Source organism: Bos taurus, chromosome 5 (assembly GCF_002263795.3).
Source record: "Bos taurus isolate L1 Dominette 01449 registration number 42190680 breed Hereford chromosome 5, ARS-UCD2.0, whole genome shotgun sequence".
Classification (NCBI taxonomy): Eukaryota; Metazoa; Chordata; class Mammalia; order Artiodactyla; family Bovidae; genus Bos; species Bos taurus.
Window position 1 is genome coordinate 33,733,389 of NC_037332.1, and position 22,806 is coordinate 33,756,194.

A 22,806-nucleotide genomic window follows, 5' to 3' on the forward strand; every position below is an offset into this window, starting at 1 on the left:
GGATTTCAAATCCTAAAAGATGATGCTGTGAAAGTGCTGCACTCAATATGCCAGCAAATTTAGAAAACTCAGCAGTGGCCACAGGACTGGAAAAGGTCAGTTTTCATTCCAATTCCAAAGAAAGCCAATGTCAAAGAATGCTCAAACTACTGCACAATTGCACTCATTCCACATGCTGGCAAGGTAATGCACAAAATTATTCAAGCCAGGCTTCAACAGTATGTGAACCAAGAACTTACAGATGTACAAGCTGCATTTAGAAAAAGCAGAGGAACCAGAGATCAAATTGCCAACATTCATTGGGTCATCAAAAAAGCAAGAGAGTTCCAGAAAAATAGCTACTTCTATTTCATTGACTATGCTAATGTATTTGATTGTGTGGATCACAGCAAACTGAGAAATTCTTCAAGAGATGGAAATACCAGACCACCTTAACTGCCTCCTGCAAAACCTGCATGCAGGTCAAGAAGCAACAGCTAGAACTGGACATGTAACAATGGACTGGTTCCAAATTGGGAAAGGAGTACATCAAGGCTGTATATTGTCACCCTGCTTATATAACTTATATTCACAGTACATCATGAGAAATGCCCTCCTGGATGAAGCACGAGCTGGAATCAAGATTGCTAGGAGAAATATCAATAATCTCAGATATGCAGATGACACCACCCTTATGGCAGAAAGCAAAGAGGAACTAAGGAGCCTCTTGATGAAGGTGAAAGAGGAGAGTGAAAAAAGCTGGCTTAAAATTCAACATTCAGAAAATGAAGATCATGGCATCTGGTACCATTACTTAATGGCAAATAAATAGGGAAAAAGTAGAAACAGTGACAGAGTTTATTTTCTTGGACTCCAATGTCACTGCAGATGGTGACTGCAGCCATGAAATTAAAAGACGCTTGCTCCTTGGAAGAAAAGCTATGACCAACCTAGACAGGGTATTAAAAAGCAGAGACATTACTTTGCTGACAAATGTCTGTATAGTGAAAGGTATGGTTTTTCCAGTAATGTGTGGATGTGAGAGCTGGACAATGAAAAAGGCTGAGCGCCAAAGAATTGATGACTTTGAACTGTGGTGTTGGAGAAGACTCTTGAGAGTCCCTTGGACAGCAAGGAGATTAAACCAGTCAATCCTAAAGGAAATCAATCCTGAATATTTATTGGAAGGACTGATGCTGAAGTTGAATATCCAATACTTTGGCCATCTGATGCGAAAAGCCAACTCATTGGAAAAGACCCTGGTATTAGGAAAGATTGAAGACAGGAGGAGAAGGGAACAACAGAGGACAAGATGGTTGGATGGCATCACCAACTCAATGGACATGAGTTTGAGTAAACTCCAGGAGTTGGTGATGGACAGGAAAGCCTGTCATGCTGCTCTCCATAGGATCCCAAACAGTCAGACACGACAGGGTGACTGAACAAATACAATACAAATACTGCATTGGGCAAGACAGTTATAGAACATTTCCATCATTGAAGAAAATACAAATGGACAGGTCATCTCTGGAAAGAAAGTTCCATGTGATCAAATCTTATATACTCCAAGAGCCTAGAAGAACGTCTTCCAAACTGTAGGCTATATTGAGGATTGGAATATTCAGTAGTTAATGATGAGTACAAGTTTGTGAAATAGAGTAGAAAATAACAAAGCATATAACATTAAACCTAAGAAGAGTAAGAATCTCCACAGGAAATTTTATTTTGCATAAATTACATAATTATGCATAAATTACACATTATGCATAAATTACAAAAATTACATATTACATAAATACATATTATGCATGTATGTTCTAGACAACATTATAAGTTATATTTCATGTTGTATGTCACAGTCTATAAAAACCTTGTACATAGTAACTGTAATATGAAAAAAGTGTGTTAGTAGCTCAGTTGTGTCTGACTCTTTGCAACCACATGGACTGTAGCCCACCAGGCTCTTCTGTTCATGGAATTTTCCAAGCAAGAATACTGGAGTGGGTAGCCATTCCTTCCTCCAGGGGATCTAGTGTGGACTTATTTTTTGTTGAATCAATCAACCAATAAAATGTTTTATAGTGTACCTGATTATGCTGATTCCCAACTCACACCCCTTGATGAGGGAATTACTATACTTATTTTAAAGTTGAGAAAAATGGAGGTTATGAGAGTTAAATAACTTGTCCAGAAGACAAAATTTAAAACGGTTGGAAAGTCAGTGTCAAATTTGGATCTGGCTGGCTCTATATCCCATGATCTTAAGCACGGATGTGACTGGCTCCTGCAAGGGGAGATGAGATGAGGAGCTTCGAGAGGACTGGGAGGAAATCTGGCATTGGAGGATGAGCAAAGGAGAAAGAGTCTGAAAGAGAGGAGCCTCCTGAAGGAGAGGGAAGCTTTCGGAAAGGAGGGAGTGGTGGAAGCTACAAAGGGGTCCAAATTTCAAGGAAAATGGAGCCTGAAAATTTCAGTCCAGTTAGCCTTGAGGAGGTTGTTAAAGACTTTAGCAAAAATGATTTCAGTGAAGTGACTGGGAACCTATCCCTGAAGGCCGAAGGGGAAAGGGGAGGTGGACTTACACTTCCACTATAAGGGAGGAAAGACTTTGCAGTCGGAGGCAGTCACTACTGATTTATTTTCAAAATAGAACGTTCTGAGCATGATAATATATTGATGAGAAGGGAGAGGTTGACATAAACAGTTCCTGAGCTGATGGTAGGAGACGAAATCTAGGGAAGAGATGGAGAGAGGGCCCTGAATAATGGGAGGACTGCCCTCTCTGGTTTAAGAGGAGGAAAGGGAGGTTGAGAAATGGGTCCAGACAAACTAGAAGCAGGAGGCTGCTGCAACTTTTCCCCAGTGGTTTCTTTTCTCTGGGAAGCAGAAGACATCTTGTGCTAAGAATAGAAAGTAAGAAAAAAAATATGGAAAGAGTATTTTCTTAAATTTATTTTTATTGAAGTATAGTTGCTTTACATGTTGATTTCTGCTGTACAACAGTGATTCTGTTATAGTAGTACTTATATATACATATATGCACATTCTTTTCATATTCTTTCCCATTATGTTCATTACAGGATATTGGATGTAGTTCCCTGTGTAGGATCTTGCTGTTTATCCATCCTGTATATAATAGTTTGCATCTGCTAATCCCAAATTCCCAACCTATCCCTCCCCTTGGAAACCACAAGTCTGTTTTCTGTCTGTGAATCTGTTTCTGTTTCATAGATAAATTCATCTGTGTCATAGGTTACATTCCACATATAAGTGATATCATATGATATTTGTCTTTTTCTGGAAGGATATTTTTATTTTTTTAATTTTTAATTTTTTTTAATAAAAATTAAAAATTAAAAAATTTTTAACTTATTTAAAAATTTTTATAGTAGCAGGCTTCCCTCATAGCTCAGTAGGTAAAGAATCCTCCTTCAATGCAGGAGACCCTGGTTCAATCCCTGGGTCAGGAAGATCCCCTGGAGAAGGGAAAGGCTACCCACTCCAGTATTCTGGACTGGAGAATTCCATGGACTGCAAAGATTCAGACAGGACTAAGTGACTCTGATTTGCAATGTTAATTTCTGCTATACAGCAAAATGAGTCAGCTATATGTTTACATATAGCCCCTCTTTTTTGAACTTCCTTCATTTAGGTCACAGAGCATTGAGTACAGTTCCCTTGCTATACAGTAGTTTCTCATTAGCTAACTACTTTATACATAGTATCCGTAGTGTATATATGCCAATCCCAACCTCCCAATATCCTCCTTTCCCCACTGATATCCATATGTTTGTTCTCTATATCTGTGTCTTTATTTCTGCTTTGCAAATAAGATCATCTATACCATTTTTCTAGATTCCACATATATACGTTAATTTATGATATTTGTTTTTCTGACTAACTTCACTCTGTATGGTAATCTCTAAGCCCATCTACATCTTAGCAGTTGGTAGAATTTCATTCCTTTTTATGGTGAGCAATATTCGATTGTATGTATTTACCACATCTTCTTTATCCATTCTTCTGTCGATTGACATTTAGGTTCCCTCCATGTCCTGGCTATTATACATAGTGCTGCAATGAAATTGGGATGCATATATCTTTTTGAGTTATGGTTTTGTCTGGGTATATGGGGCTTCCCTGATGGCTCAGCAGGTAAAGAATTCACCTGCAATGCAGGAGATGCAGGAGATGCTTCACTTCTGGTCACCTGCGTCATGAAGATCCCCTGGGGGAGGAAATGGCAACCCACTCCAGTATTCTTGCCTGGAAAATTCTATGGACAGAGGAACCTGGTAAGTTGCAGTCCATGGGGTCACAAAGAGTCAGACATGACTAACCAACTGAGCACTGGTTATATGCCCAGGAGTCGGATTTCTGGGTGATATGGTAGTTCTATTTTTAGTTTTTTTAAAGAACCTCCATACTTTTAAAGAACCTCCCTAGTGGCTATATCCATTTACATTCCCACAAACAGTGTAAGAGGGTTCCCTGGAAAGGGTAATTTTTATTGTATATTGGAGTATAGTTTATTAATAATGTGTTAGTCTCAGGTGTACAGCAGAGTGATTTGGTTATACATATACACGGATCTATTCTTTGGAAAGAGTATTTTTAAAAAACAAGGCTTTGTCTATATTTACATGTGCTGCTGCTGCTAAGTCGCTTCAGTCGTGTCTGACTCTGTGCGACCCCATAGATGGCAGCCCACCAGGCTCCCCTGTCCCTGGGATTCTCCAGGCAAGAACACTGGAGTGGGTTGCCATTTCCTTCTCCAATGCATGAAAGTGAAAAGTGAAAGAGAATAAACCCTCAAAACCCTGTTCCTAGTTCTCCTAAATCAGAAAGCCAAAATTTCCCTTCATCACAGTACCCTGAAGGAGTTAGAACTACAAAATGTTGAGAGAAAGGTACTCTAATCAGCTGAAATGGACTAGACAGCTGACCTGGAAAGTAAGAATGGGGAGCAGCATGCCCGGACCCCATGGAAGCTGCATCCCGTGAACTTCAAGTGACACCAGTCAGCAAGCATCCTGGAAATGCCTGGATAATCTTGGACTTTAATTGAGTGTTTAAGACGTCGGACTTTAGCGTAAGAACCTGACCTCATTCCTCCTGTGAAAGCTAAAAGCTGAAAGAAACAAACCTCCAGTAGAGAGCAGAAGAAAAATATAATCAATGTGACCATTGCTTAACTAAACTTGTACCCGTTTTGCACCCTCCTTTTTGTTTTACGTGTTCATTGAAAGTTTCCAATCTTCCACTTGCAGGTGCCTAAAATGCTGTTAGTACACAAGGTTTGCTTAAAGTTTGAGAAACAAGCCCTCTGTGTTACAAAAGCTCAGTTTGCTCTACCTGCTGAGTTGGGAAAAACCTTTTCTTGCCTACCCTGTGTTTCTTTCCTGTCTCCTTTACTGCTCACACTGCACGCTTCACTTCTGGTCACCAAGTATGTGGGGGTTTCTACTCACACCAAGCAGTTCTCCATGACACCAGCTGGGTGTCATACAGCTTAATTCTGACTCTGTCTACCTGGAGAGGAGGTCCGATCCCACATGCTAAGAGTTCAGTCCCAGTCCCCCACCTGAGGGGGCTAGAGCAAATTCAGATTTTCACCTGTGCTTCAACCATGGGCTCCCACAACCCCTCAACTGGCTTGATTAATTTGCTCGAGCGGCTTGCAGAATTCAGGAAAACAGTTTACTACATGGACTGGTTTATTGCAAAAGGATATGATAAAGGATATAATGAACATCCAGATGGAAGAGATGCCTAGAGTGAGGTAAGTGGGAAGGGGTGTGGAACTCCTGTGCCCTCTCTGAGGGCACTGTTCTCCCCACACTTCCACCTGTTCACCCACCTGGAAGGTCTCCAAATCCCTTACTTTTGGAATTTTTATAGAGGCTTCCTCATGTAGGCACAATCAATTCTTACCTCCATTTCCTGCCCCTCTCCTCTCTTTGGCGGATAGGGGGAGGGTTGAAAAATTCTAAGCTGCTAATCATAGTTTGGTCTTTCTGGTGGTCAGCCCCATCCTATCACTTAGGAATTTATAAGGGTTTTAGGAGCCCTGTGTAGGGATGTAATGAAAGACCAAATTTTAGAACACAAGATGCTCCTAATACTCTTCTGACTCAGGAAATTACAAGGGTTTTAGGAGCTCTGTGCCAGGAACTGGGGGCAGAGACCAACAAATACATTTTCTATCATCTCATACCCTAAAAGTCTTGTGTAGCATTGTCCTAAATCACATTTTAAAAATCAAATTTAAAAACTCCCACCATCACTATTAGGGATGAACTAGAAATACAAACAGAGAAGGCGATGGCACCCCACTCCAGTACTCTTGCCTGGAAAATCCCATGGACAGAGGAGCCTGGTGGGCTGCAGTCCATGGGGTCGCTAAAAGTCGGACACGACTGAACGACTTCACTTTCACTTTTCACTTCCATGCATTGGAGAAGGAAATGGCAACCCACTCCAGTGTTCTTGCCTGGAGAATCCCAGGGACGGGGGAGCCTGGTGGGCTGCCATCTATGGGGTCGCACAGAGTCAGACACGACTGAAGCGACTTAGCAGCAGCAGCAGAAATACAAAATTATCGAAAGGATTTTCATTTCCAATGGTAACAGCAGCCCTTGCTGTTTCTCTAAAACGTTTGTTCCACTTATATCACTATCCTCATAGCCTCTCACCTGACTCCCTCTCTTCCAGTGAATCAATATTCTCCTCATCACATAACCCTCTTAGCAGTTCCTCTGCAGATCCCCCATGTCTGTATTTGCAAACACACTGACAATAAAACAGCATACTACTCTGTGTGTCCAGAGCCCAGTGTAGCTCTACAAGGCAAGGTCACTTCTTCCATGTTGTAGCCATATCCTGCCTTGCCGAGTGCTGCCCAAAGCAAAAAGACTAGTAAACATACATAAGATTTTCACAGGCATCCAGGGAGAAAGTTGAGTCCATACATTATACCACATACCCACAAAAAATCCAGATATATCAAAATTTACATGAGAAAAATGAAACCAGAAAAGAACTAAGAGGGAAAAAAACAGGAGAATGCCTTAAAAATCTCAAAGTAGAGAGGAACTTTTTAGATTTTTCCATAAAACCCAGAAACCACAAAAGTAGTGATTGATAGATTCAGCCAAATAAAATTTCTAAAATTTTACATAAAAGTTTTAAAATATATTAAAATACCATGGGCAAGAGCAAAAGAAATTTTGCTTTACATCACAGACTAACAGCTGATTTCTTCCATAAATAAGGAACTCTTAAAAATCAATTAGAAGAAAAAATTGAAAGGGCAAAGTATAGGAACAGATAATCCATGGAAAAGGATAAGCGAATTATTTAGGTGTATGAAAAGATGCATTGTACCATTAATAATAAAAAATACAAATTTAAGGTACAATGAGAGACCAGCATTCAGCAATCAGATTGGCAAAGATCAAAATATTTGAAAATATTACAGACACATTCCTGAGTTTGTGGTAGAAATATAAATTAACCTCTTGGAAGGCATGACAATAATCACAAAAAATTGAAATTTTTATATTAGTTAAACCAGTAGTTGACTCACAAATATTTTCTTCACAAATGTATTCCCTCAGGTAAAAATATACCTTTGTCATAATATCAAAGAATTGGAAACAATCTAAATGCCTTTCCATGGAAGACTGAGATTTTACTACACATTGAGATGGATAGCTCTCCAAGAGACAGTTAAGGGGAAAAAGTATTGTTCAGAACAGTGTATAGAGTATGCTACCATCTGTATACAAATAAAATATATACACATAATTATCATCTTCAGTTCAGTTCAGTTCAATCGCTCAGTTGTATCCGACTCTTTGCGACCCCATGGACTGCAGCACGCCAGGCCTCCCTGTATATCACCAACTCTTGGAGTTTACCCAAACTCAAGTCCATTGAGTCGGTGATGCCATCAGAACATCTTATCCTCTGTCATCCCCTTCTCCTCCTGCCTTCAGTCTTTCCCAGCATCAGGGTCTTTTCAAATGAGTCAGTTCTTCACATCAAGTGGCCAAAGTATTGGAGTTTCAGCTTCAGCATCAGTCCTTCCAATGAATATTCACGACTGATTTCCTTTAGGATGGACTAGTTGGATCTCCTTGCTGTCCAAGGGACTCTCAAGAGTCTTCTCCAGCACCACATTTCAAAAGCATCAATTCTTTGGTGCTCAGCTTTCTTTATAGTCCGACTCTCACATCCATACATGACTACTGGAAAAACCATAGCCTTGACTAGACGGACCTTTGTTGACAAAGCAATGTCTCTGCTTTTTAATAAGCTGTCTCTAGGTTGGTCATAACTTTTCTTCCAAAGAGCAAGCCTCTTTTAATTTTATGGCTGCAATCACCATCTGCAGTGATTTTGGAGCCCCAAAAAATAAAGTCTCTCACTGTTTCCACTGTTTCCCCATCTATTTGCCATGAAGTAATGGGACCAGATGTCATGATCTTAGTTTTCTGAATGTTGAGTTTTAAGCCAACTTTTTCACTCTCCTATTTCACTTTCATCAAGAGGCTCTTTGGTTCTTCATCACTTTCTGCCATAAGGGTGATGTCATCTGCATATCTGAGGCTATTGATATTTCTCCCGGCAATCTTGATTCCAACTTGTGCTTTACCCAGTCCAGTGTTTCTCATGATGTACTCTGAGCTTATCATCTTAGGAAAGTATATATACATATATATGTATATGTTTGTAAATATGTGACAGACCTCTAGAAAGATATATATTAAAAGTGACAGTAATTGGGAGAGGAATTAGATGGCTAGAATATAAAGGAAGATTTTTTATTCAACATCTCTAAGTGAATATTTTGAACTTTTATTGAAGTATACTTGATGTATAATACTATATCAGTTACAGGTGTAAAATATGATAATTCACAATTCTTCAGCAAAGGAATCAGAGATCAAATTTCCAACATTCGTTAGATCTTAGAAAAAGCAAAGGAATTCCAGAAAAACATCTACTTCTGCTTCATTGACCATACTAAAGCCTTTGATCTGTGGATCACAACAAACTTGGGAAATTCTTCAAGAGATGAGACCTGCCTGCCTCCTAAGAAACCTATATGCAGGTCAAAAGCAACAGTTAGAACCAGACATGGAACAACAGACTGATTCAAAACTGGGAAAGGAGTACATCAAGACTGCATATTGTCACCCTGCTTGTTTAATTTATAAGAAGAGTACATCATGAGAAATGCAGGGCTGGATGAATCACAAATTGGAATCAAGATTGCTAGGAGAAATATCAATAACCTTAGGTATGCAGATGATACCACTCTAAAGGCAGAAAGCGAAGAGAAACTAAAGAACCTCTTGATGAAGGTGAAAGAGGAGAGTGAAAAAAGCTGGCTTAAAATTCAACATTCAAAAAACTAAGATCATGGCATCTGGTACCATCACTTCATGGCAAATAGATGGGAAAAAGTGGATAAAGTGACAGATTTTATTTTCCTGGGCTCCAAAATCACTAAATGGTGACTGCAGCCATGAAATTAAAAGATGCTTGCTCCTTGGAAGAAAAGCTATGACAAACCTAGACAGCATATTAAAAAGCAGAGACATTGTTTTGCCAACAAACGTCCATCTAGTCAAAGGTATGGTTTTTCCAGTAGTCATGTACAGATGTGAAAGTTGAACCATAAGAAGGCTAAGCATCAAAGAATTGATACTTTCAAACTGTGGTGCTGGAGAAGATTCTTGAGAGCCCCTTGGACAGCAAGATCAAGCCAGTCAATCCTAAAGGAATTCAACCCTGAATATTCATTGGAAGGACTCATGCTGAAGTTGAAACTCCAATACTTTGACCACCTGATGTGAAGAGCCAACTTATTGGAAAAGACCCTGATGTTGGAAAAGATGGAAGGCAGGAGAAGGGGATGACAGAAGATGAGATATGGCACATCTTCTTTATCCTTTCATCTGTAGATGGACACTTAGGTTGCTTCCATATCTTGGCAATTGGAGAAAGCAATGGCAACCCGCTCCAGTATCCTTGCCTGGAGAATCCCAGGGACAGAGGAGCCTGGTGGGCTGCCATCTATGGGGTTGCACAGAGTCGGACACGACTGAAGCAACTTAGCAGCAGCAGCATATCTTGGCAATTGTAAATAACACTGCTGTGAACATTGGGGTGCAGATATCTTTTCAAATTAGTAGAGGATTTTTTCAGATACAATGCCCAAGAGTGGAATTGCTGGGTCACACGGTAGTGCTATTTTTAGTTTTTCAAGAAATGTTCATAATGTTTTCAACCATAGCTGCACTAATTTACACTCCTACCATGTACATGGGTTCCCTTTTCTCCACATCCTCGCCGACATTTGTTATTTGTGTTTGTTTTTTTGTTTATGATAGCCATTCTGAAAGGTCTTATATTACCACTGTGACTTTTATATGCATCTCTCTGATGATAGCAATGTTGAGCACCTTTTCATGTACCTGTTGGTCATCTGTACATCCTCCCTGGGAAAATGTCTGTGTAGGTCTTCTGCCTATTTTTTAATTGGTTTTTTGGTTGTTTGACGTTGAGCTGTATGAGTTGTTTATACTTTGTGAATATTGACCCCTTGTTAGTCATATCATTTGCAAATATTTTCCCCTATTCAGCAGGCTGTCTTTTTGTTTTGTCAATGGTTTCCTTTGCTGTGTAAGAGCTTTTAAGTTTAATTAGGTTCAATTTATCTATTTTTGCTTGTATTTCCTCAGCTTTAGGAAACCAGTTCAAAAAATATATATATTGCTAAATGTTTTGAATTCTTTGTAGGTGTTAACCCAGTGGAGAAGGGAATGGCTACCCACTCCAGTATTCTTGCCTGGAGAATTCCATAGACAGAGAGCCTAGTGGGCTATAGTCCATAGGGTTGCAAAGTCAGACATGAATGAGCGACTAACACTTTCACTTTCAACCAGTTAAAAATATCAATGTCCAGCAAACCAAACAAGAGTACTACCAACTCCCATAAACACAAAGCTCACTTAACACTGTATAAAACTATAGAAATTATAATCAGTGATCCTATGGAATCACCTCTGAAAGATTAGAACCTAAATAATGGGACCCTGAAGTTCATTTATAATTATGAATTCTGGCTGAACCTCACAATTTAACATTCTTATAGGTGCAGAAAATATACACTCGCAGAGGCCAGAAGCCACACCACTCCTGGTGAGCAGAATAAAACAATCCAAGTAACTGGCATACCAGTCAAGAATGCTTCCTTACCAACCACCATTATGTGACTCCATCTTAGTTCCAATCTTAATTGAAAATTAATTTTTTAATAATTCAAAATAAATGTAATCACAAAAAGTAAAACAGTCAAAGGGAAAAACTTTCCCCCAAATTGCCCTGAATCAAACTAGGGAGCATTTCCTCTTCAAGGGAAAGCCAAACGGCCTCTGAGTTATTTTTGAGTCTGATTAAAACCTTGCTCCCGAGACTGTACTTAGTTCCCTTTGTGGATTGCTTGTCATCACAGAAATCTGGCACATTATGTTCAAGACAAGGATTAATGTGATCCCCAAGTAAATTTAACAATGACGTTCAACCACAGTTACTCAAGTTGAATGGTTTGGAGCACTGGTACACTGTTGTAAAACACAGTTGACGATTTATATAAGACAGGGAAGCAATTTTATTTCTTGTGCTTTCTCCTCTAACCTTTCTGAGCAGTTACATTAGGAAGTGGCTGCTTCTCCTGGCAGCTGGGCTCTGTATCTCTACCCTTGGAGAAGCAATTCCCTGTGCTTCAAATACCTAGGAGCTGCTGCTGCTAAGTCGCTTCAGTCGTGTCTGACTCTGTGCAACCCCATAGACGGCAGCCCACCAGGCTCCCCCGGCCCTGGGATTCTCCAGGCAAGAACACTGGAGTGGGTTGCCATTTCCTTCTCCGACCTAAGGGCCAGCTCCTTACAAAAGAACTTCTTTTTGGTAAGAGAGTTTGAACATACTTTAGACCATGCACTAAACATTAGTGTTAATCATTGTCAGAAAGGTAAGAGTAGAATGCAAATAGATTGATAAGGTTAAATCCAAAGTTACTTTAATAAAATTCAGTACCTTGGACTCTAGATCTTATGCACCCAGCACATACGTGCACCAGATAATTTCTCTTTCCATTACAAGTCCAGTCTTACTGGGTGAGCTATTACACTGCTTTTCTCTGTTTCTTCATCTAAAAGTTTAAGCCTTGACTACCTATATTAGGGCTGTAGCGAAGTTCAGTTTACTGTGCCTAATGCCACATAAACTCTGATAGAAGTAGCTCATAAAATAAATACCTTTTTTAAGTTGTAGGCAAAAATAGAAAGCAGAAAATATGTAATTTCATCTATCACAAAATTTTATAGCTAAAAAAATAACTATTCAACTATACTCACATATGTAGTCATTTTTTTTCTAACTTGCTTGCACATTTCCATTTTTTTCTACCATAAAACAGGAAAAAAATTATCTCTGGATACTTCCCAAAGTGAATGTATTTTTTTTCCTTGCCTGGGCATACAGCCAATAAAGATTAAATTGGTGGGAGTCATTAAACATATGACCTTGGACAAGCACATTAACCCTTCAGGATGCCAATTTCCTCTTCTATAAATTAAGAAAACTGGACAAATAAGTCTTTCTGAAAGCACAAAATGTTCTGGAATTATCTAGGGACCATGTATCTTGGCCATTGGAATAGGGTCTATGAAGCTGCATTTTTTTAAGAACTCCCCAAGAGATTGTGATGCACACCAAGTTAGAGAATCTTTAAATCTGATGATCTCTAAGTCATTTCTGGCTCTAACAATTAGTAATCTTTTTTTAAACATACTTGTTCTGTGTATGTAGACAACTTCGTAAAACTGCACAATGGTAATCATATACTTGCTTTGCTGTTGTCCAGTTGCTCAGTTGTGTCCAACTCTTTGTGACCCCATGGACTGCAGCATGCCAGGCTTCCCTGTCCATCACCATCTCCTAGAGTTTGCTCAGACTCATGTCCATTGAGTTGATGATGCCCTCCAACTGTATCACCCTCTTGTCATCCCCTTCTCCTCCTGCCCTCAATCTTTCCCAGCATCAGGGTCTTTTCCAGTGAGTCAGCTCTTCACATCAGGTGGCCAAAGTGCTGGAGCTTCAGCTTTAGCATTAATCCTTCCAATGAATATTCAGGGTTGATTTTCTTTAGGATTGACTGGTTTGATTTCCTTACAGTCCAAGGGACTCCCAGGAGTCTTCTCCAGAACCACAGTTTGAAGGCATCAATTCTTTGGCATCAATACATGCTTTGGGGACCTTTTTTCTCCCTCTACCTTTTTTTGTGTGGCTTCTTCTGCTGCTGTACATCCTATTCTATTCATAACAGTCACCTTCCTCCCAAAGGACCCCATATGAACACTCTACCCATGATCTCAATAAATTAAGCAAAGGCCTGCTTGGTTCCTTATTCTAGATTTGGGATGCTGAATCCAGAGTCTTAAATGTATTTTTTAATCTAACTGAATATATAAATGATTTGCCAGTTCTCTGTCTCCTCTTGTTCCGCCTCCCTTGCCATCCAAGTAACCTCACGTAAAAGCAATTGCTCCTTCGCCGTCACGGTTGTCTTTACCTCTGCATCTCCTGAGCCTGGCTCAGTGCTTAGCTGGCACAGGGTATTGCTGCTGACGGATTGGCTTTGAAAAAAGATATTGCAATCTTTGTCCCTGACTGTTTTGTGACTCTTAATGGGTCATTGTCTTTACTGAACAGATAGGAGTAAGAAGGTCAGAGATGAATGAAGACTGCAAAGGAGATGGAAAGCCAGACCCAGAGTCTCCTATGATTCTCTGTCTCTCAATTCACAGGCAAAAGACTCTGAAACTGGACATTATGTGTATAATAAAAATAAGAAAAAATAATAGCTCCTTTCAAAAAAGGTAAATAGAATCCTACAAAAGATCAGACCCAAATTGAAATAAAGACTATGTGGAATCTCATAAAAGCTCTTTATCTTTGATTTAATTCGATTTAGTTTTGTTAAATTTTTGATTTGGCAAGAAATTAGTAAGTATTTTACTGATAGGTGGATTATGTTCATGAGACTGAATTTGATCTTTGGCAAATCTCTATGAATGGGAAATTGAGATATGACTTGTCACCCCACAACCCTCACAATGTACTTGTAGTCCCTCTCCATGTTTTATTCTGTGTCCACCCAAATCTCCCTGACTCATAACCAGGTATGTGAGTGGACATGACATTGCATTGCTCATCTCTGAGGTGCCAGGAAGGATTGTGCCAAAGCCATCAAGTAAATGGACCGTGCTGCCTACCTTGGCAACAGAAACCTGTATAACAGCTCTCTTGCTCAGGTCACTCTTTCGGTGCTGTTAATACTTATTACATACTTTATTAAGACTTCAGCAAAAGACCCAAAGCTCAAAAGAGTATGGCTGATGATGATGACACATCCTCAGCTACTTAAAAAATCAGTACAGAGCCCACACATTGACCTGTTCTTGAGAACACTTCTGCTACTATCACACATGCCAGATAGCTCCACAGAAAAGACGGTCTTCAGGGCCATCAGGCAAACCTCCTGACACGAACATTGCAATAAACATCAATCACTGTGGCACTTTTCACTCAGATCTTTGAACAAACTTAGGATATTATTGAGAGTCCTTTAGAGTTACACTTTCATCCTATATCTATGAGTTGAGGTGACATCCAGGTTTGGGGTAAGAAGAGTCAGCAGAAGTACCATGGGAAGGGGACTCTTCCATAGCCCTTTCTGGGGTCTTTTGGTGCCTTTGTCAAGTTATTTTCCTATTTTTGAGATTATTCATATAAAATAGCAGATTCCTTCCTTTTTTTCCAGATACACAGTGAACCACACTATTCTCAGAACCTAGTGTAAACGGATGTATATTCAGAGCTTAGTCAGGAGTACAGATCTTGGAATGTAAACATGTCTGAAATGTTTACTATGGTGAATCTATATTGTTTTGACAAATTTTCCAGAGTTGCTCAGTTGATGTAGAAGTGTAAACTTGATCCTAGACAAAGCAAGAAAGTCAAGCAGTTACTGCCTGTGAGTTCTAAACATAAACAGCTGGGTTCTATTGTCACTGGCCTCCACATCTGGAGAAATTAATCTAATGTAAACTAGTTCCCCCCAATTTTTTAAAGTTCCGTAAGATACATCAATATCTGGAACTACAAAAAAACTACTAATTATTTTTATCAAAATAAATATTAGCTATAACATACATTTGCATACATGGTCACCAACCCTTCCATCAAATTACCACTCACCCTGTTGTTCAAACCCAAAATTATTGTTAATTGTCTCCTTGGTTCCTTGCCTCCCACACCCAATCTACCATTAGCTCTAATATAAGATATATCCTATGTTTCCCCACCTTTCCTCAGTTCCCTGGCCAATGTTCTAATCAGGGCCAAAATCATCTCTCTCCTGGACCACCACAATAACTGCAAAAATTTATTTCTCAAATTTCCTCTTGCCTCCTCAAAGCCATGCTCCAATAACAACCAGAGAGACTGTTATGTAACTCAAACTTTTCATGGCTCTCTTTTGCATTTAAGATAAAATTCAGGTTCCTTGGCCTGATCTTTCACAATCAAGCCCATGTCTACATGCTCAACTCCATCACCTAACACCCTCCCTGCCTCATGACCCTCCAGCCACTGTGGCTTTCAGTCTGACCCTTCCACCCACCAAGCTCACCCTATTCTCTTTCACCAGCACTTGAAAGGGCTAGATCCTGTCCATCATTCAGTTTTCTAGATCACAACTCAATGTCAGTGCTCCCAAAAAAAGCACTTCTGAACCATTCTTTCTGAAGTAGCCTCTCAATCCCAGACTCTTGTTTGCATCACCCTGAAATTCCCTCCACAGCAGTAATCATTCCTTCCTGTCCTTATCTAGAGATAGCTGACACACCCAGGGTTACACCTCTTCCTGTGGTCAGTCTGTATCCACTAATTGACCCAGGCAACAGTAGAAAAAAGAGCCCGTTCTCTACAATGAGGGATATCTGAAGTCATCCCAGTCTCAGATCTCCCTGCAGAGTTGGCTGAGATCGTCCTTGAGTTGTTGACTAATTGCCCCCTGCCTGATCCTACTTTCAGCCCCTCCCATCCACAAACAATGATCCCAAGAGGTCTTGAGAATAACTTTTTACCTGCTAATGGCTTCCTGAGTCAGCTTCCGGGGATCCCAACCTATAACAGAATAGCTCATATTCTGCATATGTCTTGAAGATATAACCAACAAAATTTGCCAATAGATGTGTTCGTGGGGGGAGGGGGAGAAGGGAGGCAAAAATAACATCAAGATTTTTATCTTAAGCAACTAGAAAAGCAAGTTGCCATTTACTGTTATGGGTAACTCTGCAAGAAGAACATTCTGGGGGTGGGGCCAGGACCCATTGTTTGTTTCTGTTCCAATCACGATGTCTATGAGGCACCACAGAGGAGCATCAGGTAAGCCCTTGAATATGTGAGACTGGAGCTCAAGAGAGAGGACAGGGCAGAAAGAGAAATGTGGGAGTTGTTAGCAGGCAGAAAGTGAGTGCTCACAACTGGATAAGAACACCTTTAGATCAAAAAAATATATCTATTATAGTTTTGGTCAGGGTTTCCAAAGTAGACTATTGGCATTATTATTATAGTATTTTTTAATTTTAAAATTTGTCATGAGATGTATACTGTCACTAATCAGCTATCTACCTTGAACAAGTTATTAACATAACTTACTGGCCTCTTTGTTTCTTCATCTGACATGTGGAGATAAACTATAATTATAACCTCCAACTTTAGGGGTTAATCTGAGGATCAAATGAGAAGGCAGATGGGAAGGCACTTTGAGGAGTTAAAACTTATTCTAATGAGGCATTTTATTGCTGTTAAGCATTTTTTTAGAAATATAGTTTCTTTGTCATTAGGAATGAAAGTGAGACAAGAATTAAACATTGAGTTTCACGCAAGGAGAAATAACAAATGAATCCAGAGGAAAATTAAATAAGTGAAATAACAATAACAAGATTGAACTAAACACATTGGGAAACATTAAAATTCTCAAAAATAATAAATAAAACTCAAATTTTCAATAAGCTAAAAAATAAAAAACATTTTGAAAATTATGAAAAACAAAAGAGCTTACACATTAAATGACAATGAATAAAACAGAAAATATTTTTAATAAAAATGAGCATTTATCAAAATTAAGGATGTAAATTTACATATAAGCTTCATTAAAGTGATAATTTTTCTCCTTGAAACATAGAAACAGACTTGTTTTACCTAGAAATTAATTGGAGTTCCTACATACCCAAACAAGATATATGTGTTGTTATTTTTGATCTATATCTTTACTTTTTAAACTACTAACTACTGAGTCGCTTCAGTCGTGTCCGACTCTGTGCGACCCCATAGAGGGCAGCCCACCAGGCTCTCCCGTCCCCGGGACTCTCCAGGCAAGAACACTGGAGTGGGTTGCCATTTCCTTCTCCAATGCATGGAAGTGAAAAGTGACAGTGAAGTCGCTCAGTCATGTCCGACTTTTAGCGACCCCATGGACTGCAGCCCACCAGGCTCCTCCATCCATGGGATTCTCCAGGCAAGAGTACTAGAGTGGGTTGCCATTGCCTTCTCCACTTTTTAAACTGGGAAATGCAATTTTAATTGTTTGCAGAATTATTTTTTTTTTAATATTTTCAATGGGAAAATCTGAAGAGTACTTAAAATATGTCACTCTCATTCTTCTAATGCCCCATTTCAATTATGCTATCTAGATGCGCTTCATCCTATTCCACTCATTGCATCCTTGCTGGGGTGGGAGCACCACAGAAACTGTTTCCATTGAAGTATAGTTGACTTACAATATTGTGTTAGTTTCAGATGTACCACATAGTGATTCAATGTTTTAATAGATTACACACCATACAAAGTTATTATCAAATAGTGACATTATTTCCTGTGCTATACATTGCATTTCTATAGCTTATTTACTTAGTAACTGGTACTTATACCTCTTAATCTCCATTCACTTATTTCATTTCTCTCCCCTCTACTCTTCCCTCTAGTAACCATTGTTTGTTTTCTGTATCTGTAAGTCTGTTTCTGTTTTATTATATTTATTTGTTTTGTTTTTTAGATTCCAGATATAAGGGAACATGTATGGTATGTGTCTCTATCTTAATTATTTAATTAAACATAATATCTTCCGGATCCATCCATGTTGACACAAATGACAAGATTTCATTCTTTTTTATGGCTAGGTAATATTCCATTGTGTTCTTTATCCATTCATCTGTTGCTGGGCACTTAGGTTGCTTCTGTATCTTGGCTATTATAAACAATGCTGCAATAAGCTTTGGAGCACATTTACATTTTCAAATCAGTGTTTTTATTTTCTTTGGATAAATGCCCAGGAGCAGAATTGTTAGATGCTATGGTAGTTCTATTTTTAATTTTTTTAGAAATCTCCATATTGTTTCAACAATGGCTTTACCAATTTACATGCCCACCAACAGTGTACTACGGTTCCCTTTTCTCCATATCTTTACCAATATTTGTTATTTGTCATCCTTTTGATGACAGCCACTCTGATCATTGTCAGGTGATATCTCATTGTGGTTTTTGGTTTGTATGTCTATAGTAATTAGCAATGTTGAACATCTTTTCATGTGCCTGTTAGCCATCTGTATGTCTGCTTTAGAAAAATATCCATTCAGGTCTTCTGGCTACTTTTTGATTGGGTTGTTTGGGTTTTCATACTGAGTTATATGAGCTGTTTATATATGTTGGATATTAACCTCTTGTCAGTTACATCATTTGCAAAAAAAAAAATGTCTCCCCATCTGTAGGTTGTCTTTTCTACAGCCAAACCACCCTGAACATGCCTGGATCTCATCTATAGGTTCTTTTTGTTTTGTTGATGATTTCCTTTGCCGTGCAAAAGCTTGTTTATTTTTTTGTTTTTGTTTTTGTTCATTTGTTTATTTTTGCTTTTGTTTCCTGTCTGAGGAGACAGATTTAAAAAGATGTATATATGAAGACAAATACTGAAGAGCATATTGCCCATGTTTTCTTCTAGGAATTTCATGGTTGTAGATCTTACATTCAAATCTTTAATCCGTTTTGAGCTTATATTTGCATATGGTATGATTGCAGTGTATATTGTAATATTGTAGTGTCATTTTTTACACGTAGTAACAGCTGCCCAATTTTCCATTCACCCCTTATTTAAGAGAGACTGTCTTTTTCCCATTGTATGGACTTGCCTCCTTTGTCATAGATTAATTAACCTTGTAAGTATGGATTTATTTCTGTGTTTTGTTCTGTTCCATTGATTTTATGTGTCTGCTTTTGTGATGGTACAATATTATTTTGATTACTATAGCTTTGTAGTATAGTTTGAAGTCAAGGGGCATAATAACTCCAGCTTTCTTCTTTCTCAAGACTGCTTTGGCTATTCAAGATCCTTTGTGGTTGCATACAAATTTGGGGATTCATTTGTTCTAGTTCAGTGGAAAATGCCATGAGTATTTTGACATGGATTCCATTGAATCTGTAGATTTTTTTAAAATAATATCGATACTGCAACAATATTAATTTTTCCATGAACACACACTGTCTTTCAATTTATTTATATCATCTTCAATTTCTTTCATCAATATCTCATAGGGCTCAGAACACAGGTCTTTCATCTCCTGGGTTAAATTTATTCCTAGGTGCTTTATTCTTCTTGAATAGATTGTAGATGAGATTGTTTTCCTGAGTCCTTTCTGATAGTTCATTATTAGTGTATAGACATGCAACAGGTCTCCGCTTATTAGTTTTGTATCCTATAACATTACTAAATTTATTAGTCCTAATAGTTTTTTGGTAGAGCCTTTATGGTTTTCTATATATAGTATCGTGTCGTTTGCAAATTAGTGATAGTTTTACTTCTTCCATTTCAATTTATGTCTTTTATTTCTTTTCTTGTCTGATTGCTGTGACTCTGACTTCTAATTCTATGTTAAATATAACTGATGAGACTAGGCATCCTAGTCTTGTTCCTGAATCTAGAGGAAAAGCTTCCAGCTTTTTATCATTGAGTATGTTAGCTGAGATTTCTCATAAAAAAATCTTTGCTATATTGAGCTATGTTCCCTCTATACCAACTTTGTTGAGAGTTTTTATCATGAATCAGTGTTGAATCTTGTCAAATCCTTTTTCTGCATCTACTGTGATGGGATTTTTATCCTTCATTTTGTTTAATGTAGTATATCACTTTGATTGATTTGTGGAATTCCTAAATTTTCCTACTTTTCCCCCTTTTATCATTTTTGTATGATTTTAGAGCTGGAAATAATTTCTGAAAAATTTTAATAAACTATTAATTATTAATAAATATCACCTGTTTCTTTGTGTATTCTTTTAAGAATCTAATCTAAACATGCACATTTTTAGAGACTGTAAAACATAAGAATACTGCCAATTTTTTTTAAGAATACCTCTTTAAAGTAATGTTTTAGGTCTTACAGCTATTTTATGTTATTCCAGGTCATGTAAGTATGACATGAAAATGACTAATGAAAAGGGGTAGGTCAGTAAACAATTCATCTGGCTCATCTATGGAACTCTAGTCAAGTGACCCTCTCTGTCATCATGGGGTAACTCATTTTTCCTGGCTGGGCAGCAGTCAGTTTCCATGTCTGTAATACAAAGACTGTGAGGATTCAGAAAAATTTGTCCTCAGCAGGGTACGTACTTGAAAAACTTTGCTCGAGAGAGCCCAGCACACAGTAGGTACTCAATGAATATCCAATAAGTATATCAAATTGGTAAAAGTACTGACCAGACTCACAGACATCTTTAGTAATTAAACTTCTAAACATCTTAACAGTGCCAAGATACAGTTTCAGAAAGTCACACTTACACTGAATTATACTTTTTCCACTGGATTCAAGGAAGAGTAGGAGGATGGAAACTAACTCTTAGATTATGAGTGTAAGGAAAAGAACCAGGAACGCCTTTGAAAGCATCAAATCCAACAACAACTGGGTTATGCCAAAAAGTTCGTTTGAGTTTTTCCCTAAGATCTTACGGAAAAACCCAAACGAATTTTGTGGCCATCCCAATACTTCTTTTAACGTAATCGTAGAGTTCGGGCTTGTTTAAATGACAATTTCTTTTAATATTCCACAGTTGGATACTGAATGAACAAAGTCTGGCTTCTCCTCAGAGTGAAACAGATTGCTCCCAGCCAGTGAACTCAGCCTACTTTCTCCTCGTGTAATTTTAGACTGCACAGGAAGCACTCAAGACTAAAGAAGCTGGAATGTGCCCTTTTACCTGCAATGGTACTGGCAACGCTGGCATGTGCCACCAATGACGTGGAACAGAGCTGACAGGCACGCTTTGCTCAGCAAAGCTTCTTTTCATTTGACCTGATATCTATCCCTGTAGCTGTGCAATGTCCTACAATTACTTCTGACATCACTGATTTTAAAACAAGGCATACCATACTGTATTATCTACTCCTCTTAAAAGGAATTGTAAAAATGCTACCATAGTTTTGTTATCCCTGACTGAAGATGCAAACCCATGAATGAACTGGCAGTCCAGCAGGATTATCCTCACCATAGGTAGCTACATCATCCTCCGTACATCAATTTGAGGTCTCCCTGTGTGCGGTGTCTCATTATGAGAACCTGAGTAAAATGTCTAAACCATTCCGATGTCTGGTCACGTAACATTAAGCAATTTACCAACATTCTGGTCTCTAATAGGTAACAGTGTGGCACAACTGCGCTTTGAAAGTCTCTCACACTCAACCATTAAATAACTATTGGAGAACTTTGGAGCCAGTTCATAGAAAATGTTAGGTAATACCTGCTTCCTTCACAGTTACAAACCGACAGAAGATGACATCATCTTTCTTTCCTCTCATTTATTTATATGAATCAGAATCAGGCTTTTAATTCACACCAGGTAATAAGTATTCAAAAGCACCTACAGACATTCTGTATATATTAATCGAAAACATAAATTTATTCATTACCCTAAAATTCCCCTGATAGGGTTCTCGGGTAACAATCTGTGAGCTTCCTTTAAAGGCAAGTCTTATAATGCCTCTCCCCAACCTAAAATCCTTCAATAGGTTCCCACTGCTCTATAATACAATGCTGACCCTCAAAGAGGGTCTAAAAATGACGAGACCCTTACTGCTTTCTCTTACCTTATGCCTCGCCCTATTGTCAAACTATGGTATGCTTTTACTTTCTGAAAAATTCATTAAAGAAAATTTATGTTTTCCTAGTTTTCAGATAACAGCTAGCTTTTGTAATAATAGGAGATGGATATTTTTATGTTATTATACATAAAAAGCATCTTTATCAAGCTTATCAATCCATAATCAATCAATCATTTTGTTGAAAGGGACATGAATATGATGAACAGGCATACATTTTAAGCTACTAGATGATTTTATGAGATAATGGCTACAATTTTTTTGAGTGTTTAATATGTGCCAGTCATATATACGTACTTCACATATATTAAATCTCATCTAACTCTCCCATAAGCCCTTTGTGGTAGGTAACATACATTTCCACCCTAGAGTTGAGATTACTGGGTGCTGGAACTGAATTTACTCACTTAATTTCCATTCACTCTCACAGGTTGCAAAGACAAAAACTAAATTTCCCATATTCCCTTGCAGCTAGGGTTCTGGAAGAAAATTCTGTCCCAAAAGGTTAATACAAACAAGTGAGACATGACAATATAGAATGCAAA

General features: G+C 38.4%; 1 long non-coding RNA gene across 1 annotated transcript in view; it reads left to right on the forward strand.

The window, feature by feature from the left end:
• Positions 1-21,743, forward strand: part of LOC112446686 (uncharacterized) — a 42,869-nt gene extending 21,126 nt beyond the window's left edge. The window contains exon 2 of the long non-coding RNA XR_003034728.2: positions 21,217-21,743. This is a non-coding gene — a long non-coding RNA (uncharacterized lncRNA). The remainder of the gene's footprint in view (positions 1-21,216) is intronic.
• Positions 21,744-22,806: the final 1,063 nt, after the last annotated feature.